The sequence below is a fragment of the Pteropus alecto genome, unplaced genomic scaffold (genome assembly GCF_000325575.1).
Source record: "Pteropus alecto unplaced genomic scaffold, ASM32557v1 scaffold239, whole genome shotgun sequence".
Classification (NCBI taxonomy): domain Eukaryota; kingdom Metazoa; phylum Chordata; class Mammalia; order Chiroptera; family Pteropodidae; genus Pteropus; species Pteropus alecto.
Genome location: NW_006494613.1, coordinates 1,577,880 through 1,589,684, shown reverse-complemented (window position 1 = coordinate 1,589,684; position 11,805 = coordinate 1,577,880). Strand labels below are relative to the sequence as shown.

The window sequence follows — 11,805 nt, the reverse complement described above, 5'->3', positions numbered from 1 at the left end:
AGGTTTAGTTATAATGATATTTACTACTGCTCTTAAAAAGAGCAAAAATTTAGAAATAGCATTAATTCCCAAAAGAGGAGGATGAGTTAAAGATAGTATCATCAAACAATGGAATAGTATGTTCCACACTGCCATAGATGTAAACACTGTATATATAAACACATGGACACACACTCACACACACACACTTATATATTATGCTCTGACATAAGCTGAAAAGAATCTAAAGTATTCCTCAGGTTTGGGAGAATGTGATCATGAATATTTTGAATATTCTTCTGCTTGCTTTTTTCATTATGAGCACGTACTGCTTTGGTAATGAAAGAATAATTAAAGATAGTCCCACTGAGAGAATCTCATTGTTCATGCCTAAGGTGGTCATAATGTCCCCCTTTTTCTAGCTTCAGCTCATAGAGCAGGGTAGACATTTATCCAGCTTCACCAGGATATGCCACGGACTGCAAACATCTGGGGATACCATGGTGAAGGTGGGATATGATCCCTGCCCTCAAGGGACTCATGTCAAGTGGAGACACACATACCTCAATAGAAACTCATCAGCAATCTCAAGGAAGCCTAGAATTTGAAGCACAGCCAAACCTCTCAGGGACCAGATATTATGCTAAAGTGCTTTGCCAGGCAGTGCTACAATGATGTAGGCTCCCAAACGCTGACCATCAGAGCCTCTTATCAAAGGCAACAGCTCACAGGAATAACTAAGTGTTCTCATGAGAACTGCTATACAGAGTGTACAGCATTTGAGGGAATAGTTAAATGTCCTCTCTATGTAGGTAGGATCTGAGTAACGCTGCGGTGATCCTTCCAGAAGCTATACCCCTCTTATACAGTAATAACATTCCCCTCTTACAGATGAATACTCAAGATGCTACATTGAAGGAAGACATTTCATTTCCCTTGATACCTTGATACTAGATGTTTTATATCCTCTGGTCTGAGTTTCAAGTGTACGAATTTTAATTGCAATTGCATGTTGTCCCCTAGTGTTCATCTATGTTATTGCAACCTGTTGTAATAGGGTCAGGTGTGCTCCTCGCCTTCCAGAAGGGGAAGAATAAATGTATTGGATATGTGACAGAAATTTCAAAAGTACACAAATAACCACCTAAATTGCAACACATAAGCCATGGCTCTATTCTTTCTGTAACAATATAAAATTTGCTAAGTTTTGGTCAGGATAATAATAATAGAAAACATTTAGTGTACACTTACCATGTCCCAGGCACAATGCTAAGTACATTGCATATGTTAACTCTTTTAGTCCTCACAACAGTCCTAAAAGGGGAAAACCATTAGCTGGTCTGAGCTTGTACAGTGCTTCACAATTCAAGAAAGGGAGTGGACATAAAATGTCACAGCAAAACAAAGCAAACAGGGCTGTGACATGCAGAGAGAGGTGGAATGAAGAACCACATGTAGGTGGCAAGGGCGGTGCTCCACAGTTTTGTGGCATTAGTTGTTGTTAATGTCTGGGCGAGGAGACTTGAAGTTACCCTCAAAAGTAAGCCATCTTTAAAAAAAAAAAAGCTTTATTGAGATATAATTCACATATCATACAATTTGCTCACTTGAAAGGTACAATTCAATGGTTTTTAGTATGTTCACAGAGATGTCAACAACACCCCCAACCAATTTTAGATCATTTTCATCACCCTCAAAGAAACCGCATGGCCTTTAGCAGTCACTTCTCACTTCTCCAAACCCCACTATCTACTTTATCTCTACAGATTTGCCTATTTTGCCTATTGTACACTTCATAAAAATGGAATCTCACAATACAAAATTCTTTATCTCAGCATGTTTTCAAGGTTCATCCACACTGTAGCACATGTAAGTATCTCATTTGTTTTTATTGCCAAATAATATTCATTGTATGGATATGCCACATTTTAATTATCCATTTATCAGCTTATGAACATTTGAGTTCACTTTTTGACTATACGAATAATGCTGATATGAACATTTACGTACAAGTTTTTGTATGGATATACATTTACATTTCTCTTTGGCATATTCCTAGGAGTGGAATTGCTGGGTCATATGGTGACTCATATGGTTAACATATCGAGAAACTACCAGACTGTTTTCCACAGTGGCTGCACCAGTTTACATTCTTATCCGCAGTATATGAGAGTTCCAATTTCTCCACATTCGTTCCAGCACATGTCTTTTTTATTATAGCCATCTTTGTGAGTGTGATGTAGTATCTCCTGTGGTTTTGTTTTGTATGTATCTGATGACTAATGATGTTGAGTGTTTAAAATCACTTCTTTTTGATATCGGTAATATAGTAGTCACACAGGCCAAGTAAGCCGGTCTTACTTTTATTAACAGTCTAAATATATCAGATAAAATATGAATAAGGAACAATCAGAAGAGATGGAGGTGAAAGTTCTGAAGATGGCAAATCAATCATTCATTCATTCATTCATTCATTCATTTGAGCCCCTGTTAGAGGCACAAAACTATTCTGGGTGCTGGGGACAAGGTGGAGAGCCACACAGGGGCAGTTTCTGCCCTCATGGGGCTTCATATTCTGTCAGGGCACACTGACTAAGCAACTATTTACATAATAAAATGATTACAATCATGAAAAACTCCATGAAAGAGAAGTAGCAGAGGCTCTGGGACATGTAACAGAGGGTCTTGACTTGGTCTGAGGCCTCAGAAGTTTGAGTGGAGATATGTGGGATGAGTTTACTGTCAGAACAGGAGGTGGTGGCATGAGAAGGCATAAAGTGGTGGGGGTCACATAGAGTGGAGAGCCGAATAAGTGTCAGGGACTGAAAGTTGGCAGCTGTGGCTGTGGTACAGGAGGCTGGAGACACAAGCTAGATCATGCAAGGTATTACAACTTGTGTTCAGGGTTTTAATCTTTCTCCCAAGAAAAATAAGAAGCCATTGTTTAAAGGGTTTTAAGTTTACAGAGCTGGGTAAGAGGATCGGAATGACACTTTTAAATAATCACACTGGCTGTAATTCGAAGAATGCAATGTGAGGAATGCAATTTGAAATAAGAGGGAATGTAAGCAGAACTTTCAGGAAGTGATTTTAACCAATCCAAGCCAGAGATAAAGGTAACTTAATTCTAGGGTTGGGAGAAGTTTTGAAGAAACTTAGTGAATGATTAGATTTGGGGGCTAGGAAATGATGATGTCAAGGATGACTCTGCAATTGGATAAATAATAGTGCTAAAGACTCGATAGTGGGAACCCCAGGCAAGGAGCAGGCTGGGGACAAGGGAGATCATGAGTTTATACCTGAGAATAAATTTAGGTGCCTAGGAAACACCAGGTGGAGAAGCGGAGGGAGAAGTTTGATATACAAGTTTGGAACTTAAAGGAAAGATCCAAACTAGAGGTACACATGTGGGATGCGCAGGGTATAGATGGTAAGTGTGACCTTGGGTGGAGATGAGCTTATTTTTGGAAAAAGGTAAGGAATTAGAAGGGAGTCCAGGGTTGAGGTATGAGTCACTGTAATATTTGAAAGCTGTATAGAAGAAGACTGGCCAGCAGAAGAGGCTGAGGAGAGATTAAAGAGGTAAGATGAAAACTGGGAAAGTTTTTCAAGTCAAGAGATAAGAGAGTTTCAAAGAGAAAGTGGTCATCACGACTGGAAACTGCCAACAGATGTACAATGTGATGACTGTTGGATTTAGTGACAGAGGGGTCATCGGTGACCCTAGTGAAGGGGTTCAGAACAGGCTCCCAAAGATGTGCCACTTTGGTATGTGAATTTATTTTGAGCTGCAAGCACTCAAGACCCTGTGGTCTCACAAGAAACTTTTACCTCTCCCTTAAAGAATTTTAATTAGCTGATGTCATCTTCGGCTCAGCCAGGCTGTCACTCTGCTAGAATAAATCTTGCTTAACCTCTTCAAAAAAAAAAAAAAAAAAAAAAGAATTTAAATTAGGGGCCTTGCCTATAATAAGAATTATTATCAGAGATAACTTTTTCTGACCTATCTGTAGGGCAGGGACATTACTAAATTACTGAATGTGATGAAATTACATTCCATCTGCTCTTCTTATTGTCCCCTTTGAATCCCCAAGGTGCCTTACCTCACCCTTAGTTTGAAATGCTATATATACCTCATTTTAACTTTCTATCTCTGACTCTCTAATGTATGTGGGGTTCCCACACTTACGTATGTAATTAAATTGGGTTATTTTCTCTTATTAATCTGTCTCATGTTGACTTGATTATTAGACCAGTCAGAAGAATCTGGACAAGAAGAGGAAAGTTATTTTCCTCCCCAACATGAGCAAGATCTAATATGGTTGAGTGGTAGGGGCTGAAGTCAGGCTAGAGTGAGGTGAGGAGTGTGTGGGAGGTGATGAAATAGAGATGATGCAAGTAGGAAACTCCTTCAAGAATATGGAGGTAAAGGTCAGAAGATGGGGGGAGCAAGGAAGGAGACGTGTGGTCAAGAACGACCTGAATGTAAGATAACAAGATGAGGAGTATTTAAATGTGGCAAAAACAAGATGATGGAGTTACAGAGAGGCAACAAATGTGAGTAACAGAGAGCTCAGCTTCTGAGTCCAGACCACTTGGGTTCAATTCTTACTCCTCTGTCTGCTGCCTGGGTGGCTTTGGGTGAGGTATTTGGCCTCTTTATGCCTCAGTTTCCTCATCTGTAAAATGGGGGGAGGGTGAAACTACCGATGGGAGCATTAAGTAAGGGAATGTATGGAAAAGACTGAGGTTGGAAGCAGGATCCCAAAGCCCCACTGACCATCTTCACCCCCTTACCTGAGCTTTGCCCTTAGAGACTACTCTCTTTTAATTCCAGCAACTACCAGACAATTCTTGACTCAAAGGGGGGTGTTGGTGATGATAAACTATTTCTAAAGTTAGAAATAAAGTACCAACAGAATGTGAACAAAAGTCATAAACTAGAAAGCATGACTCACAATAGCCTCAAGCATGACTCACAAATACCCATCAACTGAAAAATCAAGAAATAAACTGGTATATTCAGACAATGAATACTATGCAGAAACAAGAATACATAATCCACAACTACACACAAGAATAAAGACAAAAGCAGCCAGATACAAAAAAGCAAATGCTGTTTGATTCCATTTATGTAAAAGACTAAATGGACAAATTAATCAATACTGTTAGAGATAAGGACAGGAATCCTCCTTTGGGGTGGATAGTGAATGGAAAGAGAAAGGGTTGGACAAAAGGGGATTTTCCCAGGAGGTGGCTTATATGTACACTTGACCTCTGAACAACGTGGGTTTGAACTGCGTGGGTCCACTTACACACGGATTTTTTTCAATAAATACTATAAACGTATTTTCTCTTCCTTACGATTTTCTTTATAACATTTTTTTTCTCTAGCTTACTTTATTGTAGGGATACAGCATATAATACATATAGCATACAAAATATGTGTTAATTGGATGTTTATGTAATCCATAGGGCTTCTGGTCAACAGTAGGCTATTAAAGTTTTGGGGAGTCAAAAGCTGTACACAGATTTTTACTGGGGTGGGGGGTGGTATGTGTGTGTGTCAATACCCCCTAACCTCCACATTATTCAAGGTTGAACTGTACTTTGATTTTTAAAAAGTTAAATAAAGAACATATTGGGAGAAAATACTGTTAGATACTCTCTACAACCATCTCTTGAATTCAAATTCCTTTATCAGGTCAGTGAAGTAAGCACATACAAAGCAACAATAGGTTTTTGCACTGTTCTTACAAAAGCAATAACCCCAAACTCTAGAAAAGGTTAGTTTAAGAGGCATATCTTTCAGAGGAAAGACTCTTGGGTCTTCTTAGAATTTGAGGTCTTTCATTTACTCAGAACATTCTGGATGGATAGCTTCCTGACTCAGCCTGGGTGTCCAAAACACCTCAGCCCCAGGGAGAGTCACTTTGTCAGCCCAGGCAGTGTTCCATGCTTGCTTGAAACATCATCTATCTGCCAAGAAGCTGCACTTATGCTCTCTACATTATGCTCGCCCAGAAACTAGTGGAGAGTCAATTGACTATCACTTCTCATCATTATCTAAATCCGTGAATACTTCAATGTTGGGTGGCAGCCACAGTCAGATCCGACTTCGTCTTGCCTGGCTCTAGACCCTGACCTTATTTTCCTCTCCGTTCAGCGTCTTTGCCTGAGTTTCTGACAGAATGATTTGCATGACCTAGCTCAGACCCTAATGTCGAGATGTTTACCAAATTTACTTCGAAACTGTGCCTTTAGCTTGTTGCCACCATACGGATTCTCTATGATTTGAGAAAAGGAAAACTAGGCTGGACAAGCCTCATGCTGCCTAGGACTTGACCTGAATGGCGGCCTCCTCCCCGGGCTTTGTTCCTGCCCCTGCTTGTTCCACATTTCTTCTTCTCGTCATACTTGGGCTCCTCTCTCTTTTCCCAGTTGTGTCCCCTAGTGTTCTGTTTGCACGTAGCCAACTTTGATACTGCAGGGTTAAAGATTACCCTTTCTCTTTTTCCCCCATCTACCCAACTAAATGCCCCTTGGAACTAGAAATAAAACAACCCAAAGTCAGCTAAGTTGTAGGTATCAATCATCAAAAATGAAGGCTACTAATAGATTCCATCTAATTTTGATAATTTGCTCAGGAAACAATTATTTTCAAATTGATCTGTCCTTATTTTCAATTCTATTCCATAAATTAGCAAATGGAAATTCAGTAATCTCAGAGTAAATTCAATATCTTTCCTTAATTTTTTCAAATGGGGAGAAAGCAGCTAAATAGTGTTTCATTTTGTCCTGAAAAACCAAGACCTGTGTCCAAAAAATTCTCATTAAAATATAAATAAAAAACTATAAAAATAATATACTGCACATATCTTTCTTTGTAAACACACAGTGAAATATGCTTATCAGAGCTGCTTCAAGTGAAGAGTTTTAAAAGGCTTTCCAGGATATTCTACTGGAATTAGCAGGGAGAGAGAAGCTGGGTATTAGAAAATCAAAAGTAAAGTGGTTATGTTCATCTATGTTAAGGAGTTTATCTAGCCTAGACTGCAATAATCCCCTCAATAACACAATGGTGAAGGATTCCAGAATTTCACAATTGAAAATGTAGGGCTCAATTATATTATCATTGTTATACACACCCCTCTTTGTCAACTCTTAGAAACAAAGCCAATCCAAGCTAATGCGGTCACAGATAGTGTTCTAAAAGTTTGATCCCTTCCCAGTAACAAGCATCATCCAGAAAATTGTTAGAAATGAAAATTTCAGAACCATCGGAGATCCACAGAATCAAAACTCTGGGTGGGGGTGGGGGTGGGGGGGCGATGCCCAGCAACCTATATTTTAACAAGCCTTCTAGGTAATTCTGATGTATGCTCAAATTTGACTGTCACCACTCGAATTCATCTTCCCCTAACACACAGAAACATCAGGTGCCCCTACTTTTGTGTAAAGTCATGCTGGTGTCTCTCCTCTTTGTCCCATTAGCCCACCCTGGGTATGAGATATCATTCTCTACCATCAGGGGTACCTAAACCCTGTAGCCTGTGAGGAACCTGGGCCGCACAGCAGAAGGTGACCAGCAGGCTGGCCAGGAAGCTAAGCTTCATCTGTATTTGCAGCTTCTCCCCAGGGCTAGCATTACTCAGCTCTACCTCAGATCATCAGGCATTAGATTCTCATAGGAGCACCGGTCCCTGGTGCCAAAAAGGTTGAGGACCGCTGACTTTTACAACTTCCACCCTCTTCACTTTGGAGGCCATCAGGCTTTCCAGAGAAAAATTACATATCCAATCCTCTCTTCCCTCTAGATATGGCTATGCAAATAATTAGTTTGGACCAAGAGTACATGAATGGAAGTGATGCATTCAACTTCTAATTATATATTAAAAAAAAAAGAAAAAAGAAAAAGAAATGGTTGCCTTCTTCCTTCTCTTCCCCACTCCCCAAGTGGAATGCCAACACGGTGGTTATTTGGCTATGAGGATGAGTACCACATTGTTCTGGTGGAGAAACAAGACAGAAGAAACCTGGGTCCTCGGATGCTCCTTCGTCAGACCTGCCTCAAGGACCTAACCTTCTCTTGGACTGTTATGTGAGAAACAAACACAGTGTGATTTTGTTTGAGTTACTATGTTTCTCTTTTTACAATCTAGCCTGTACCTTCCTTAGAGCTCTGACACAGCTTCCTGCCTAGAACTTCAATCCTGTTTCCTTTCCTAAGGCTGAGATTTCACACAATCATTCTCATAAGTGAACCTTTTATACATATTCCCATTCAAGACTGTTGCCACTTTACATAAGGACTTCTACTTCCATTGACAATGGGCTAGGTAATTTGGACCAACTTTCCTACTGAGGACCTCTACAAAAGCCAGGCAAATGTACTTAATTTTTTAAAAAATACTGAAAGACATCGAAGAGGTAGCAAGGCAGTTAAAATAATCTAAGATAATAGAAAAGAGGAAGACCCAAAGAGGTACATATGGGCTTGCTTTTTCCCTGGGCATTTGCCAATTCTAGAAGAAACAACTGAGAGTCTGACAGCCTTGAAAGAGTTAAGGGAATAAAAAAGAGAGTCAAAGCCCACTAAGTATGGGAGAGAGGTGCTGCTAATCCTCAATATAGCCTATGGTATATTTCACAAAAACATCATCAAACTTCTAAATAAAGACTCTAAACACTTCTAATATTAAACATCAAAATAAATGTGAGCAATACAGGCATTTAAGAGAGATTAATTAAAAACAAGTAAGAATTATTTTCCAGCCTATTTATTCCAGTTCAGGGTGGCAAGCAGCTGAAGCCTCTCCCAGCAGCTCAGGGCGCCAGGCAAGAACCACCCTGGACAGATAGGATGCCCGTCCATCACAGGGTGGACTGAGATGCCCTGTGATGGACGGGCATCCTCAGACACCTTCAGGCTGGGACAATGTAGAGATGCCCATTCACCTCAATTCTGTGGTTCAGCTGTGCAGTTCTTTCATCTGGGCCAGCTGGTTCCTCCCGTGGCCAGCAGGTGGATTGGCTAGAGCTCTCATTCACATTTGGCAGGTTGGCAGACTGGTGGGTGCAAGGGCGCTCAGCTACACAGTCTCACATTCTCCAGGTGACTAGCCCAGGCTTCTCCACATGGTGACCTCAGGGTTCCCGGCAGCAAAAGCAGACAAGCCCCCCAATGCGAAGGTGCTTTTGGGCTTCCTCTTACATCATGTTTGCTAATGCCCCATTGGCCAAAGAAAATCACATGACCAAACCCAGATTCAAGGAGCGGAGAAGTGGACTCCACCTCTTGAAAGAAAGTAGCCAAGTTATGCAAAGGAGTATAGCTACAGGCAGGGGAGGAATTTGGAGCCATCCATTCATTCTAGCAGACTTCCTGAGGGCATGTACGAGGCACCTGGGAATTCCTAGGGATGTCTCTTTTCAAAGCCATATCACCTGGTCAGATGGGCAAGTAGCTCCAATGTCTAGGGAAAAAGCACACCCCCTTTCAGGTACTTTGTGCCCTGGATGTTTAAGGGAAAAGCTCCTTCTTCAAGTGTCAGACCTAGGAAGAGAAGGCAGACAGGAGTTCTGGGTCTGAGAAGTGGTAGATACCGGGACCTGGTCTGGGGACGCTATGATGGGAACAGAAGGGCCTAACTATTGTATCTTTGTGGACCCAAGAGAGGGGCTTAGTAACCAGCAAGTAGATTATTCTCTCTGGAAAGCCCAGGGTGGCAGTCTCTGCAGGTGAGTTAATTAAAAACTTAAATGATTAACCGGGAAAATGACTGTGACTATTTTCACACCAAGTTTATGGAAAAGTTTATGTTAATTATATGCATTTTAGTTAATACTTAATCATTAATACTTGTTCTGTGTTTATGTCATGAAATTTGACAAGCTGTACATATACAATCTGTACACTTTCTAAGTGTATATTTTAATAAGAAGTTTGTATTTTTAAAAATTGCCCCAAGTTAATCATAATAGCGTCAAGGATACCTGGAATTTTTGCAGGATTCTGAAGATAACCTTGCCCTGGGAACTAGGTCACTTGAGTTCCAGTCCACAAGCTGCCACCAACTAGTTCTGGGCTGAGATAAACCACCAAGCATCTCTGAGCCAGAGTTGTTCACCTGTGAAGTGAGGGGTTATATTAAATTATACGTAACACCCATTTACTTTAATGTAGTCCATCTACTTTTCTTAACTACTAGACCCTCAGGGCACATTGGAGGACAAGAGTGATACCTTTCCTGCCCTTATGGGACTTACAGCTAGTAAGTACACATAGCAGACACTGCCTGTGATCTGTGCTATCTCTGAAAGAGCTGGCAAAGAGCCAGGGGAGTGTCAGAGGTGCCTCCGGGAAATCATAAAGGATGAGTGGATGTTAGCCAGGGGTGGCACAGGGAAGAGCACACAGGTAGTAGGAACAGCACGCTACAAGTCCCGAGGGGAGAGAAGATGTGGTGGATTTAAGAAACACAAAGATTTTCAGTAGGACCTGATCATAGAAGTAGGAGGTAAGAGTCTTACAAGACACAGCTGGAGAAGTAGGGGCCAGCAGCTTACTAAGCCAGCCTACATCTGAACCCTTGCTGACCGATTCGCTGAAAGAAATCATTAATGGGACAGGGTTAACAGATAAACACCACCCAAGCTCCTGAAACACATTCAAAGGATCTCTCCTGTACTAACAGGCTATATGCCTTACTCTCCCCATTAAACACACGCTAAGAAATAAAGCAAGATTTTTAACCCCATGCCAAGTTACTCTTGCATGTGCAAAGCCTGGTACATTACCAACACTTACTTGAGTAAAAGTATGAAATAAAAACTGCAATCCAGAAAATAAAGGGGAAACCAGTGCTATCTCTCCTGCTCATAGATATTGTACCTCTATAAATTTCCCATACGTAACATTCATATAGGGTAGCCGTCGTTTGTTAAGTAGCTTATATTGCTAAAAACTGCTGGGACAGGAAAAACCTGAAAAGCAGAGAAGAGTCTTTGCTGATTCAGCAAAGAGTTTACAATCGAGCTGCCTCTTCCTCTTCAGCCTATAAAGACACTTGGGTATTTATATCTAAGCCCATTAAATCTCTCTTTTCTTAACCTCACATTTATTTTTCTGATCTCTGACAAGTTTTGAAAGGATTATCTACATGGCTGCCTCCAACCACAAACTTTTATTGCCTTCTATTTGCAAGACAATGGACAATCAAAAATGTAAATAGATAATGCAATATTTACAATGTGTCAGGAGCTGTTCTAAGTTATTACATATATTAACTCATTGAACCCACATGACCAGCCTATAAAACTGGTACAAAGAATATTAGTTTTTGGTACCACTTCAAAGAAGTGGCTTTTAGGCCACTTCATGGGCTTGTCAGGAAGTGTCAATGTTTTCCCATATTATAAGTGTGGATACTGAGGTACAAAGAACCTGGGTATATTATAAGTGTGGATACTGAGGTACAGAGAACCTGGGTATCTTAGCTAGATCACGGGGTACAGCAGGGAAACCAGAGCAGGTGCATTGCTGCCAGGGGCACTCCCCTGACAGGCAGCTTTGGCTCAGGGTCTCCCTAACAGCTTTGCCGCACTTCCATAGAACAGCACTGATAGCTTACACTCTTCCAACAAAACTGCCCTCCCTTCCTTCCTTCCTTCCTCTCTCCTTCCCTCTTCCTTCCTCCCTTCCTTCCTTCCTCCCTACCTTTTTCTTCCTCCCTCCCTCCCTCCCTCCCTCCCTTCCTTCCTTCCTTCCTTCCTTCCTCCCTCCCTTCCTCCCTTCCTCTCTTCCTCCCTTTCCTTTTTCCCCTT

General features: G+C 41.1%; 1 long non-coding RNA gene across 1 annotated transcript in view; it reads right to left on the bottom strand.

Moving 5' to 3' along the window:
* Positions 1-8,881: 8,881 nt before the first annotated feature.
* LOC112474461 overlaps positions 8,882-11,805 on the bottom strand; it is a 10,426-nt gene continuing 7,502 nt past the window's right edge. Inside the window, exons 2-3 of the long non-coding RNA XR_003044370.1 lie at positions 9,976-10,109; positions 8,882-9,535 (exon numbers count right to left, since the gene is read on the bottom strand). This is a non-coding gene — a long non-coding RNA (uncharacterized LOC112474461). The remainder of the gene's footprint in view (positions 9,536-9,975; positions 10,110-11,805) is intronic.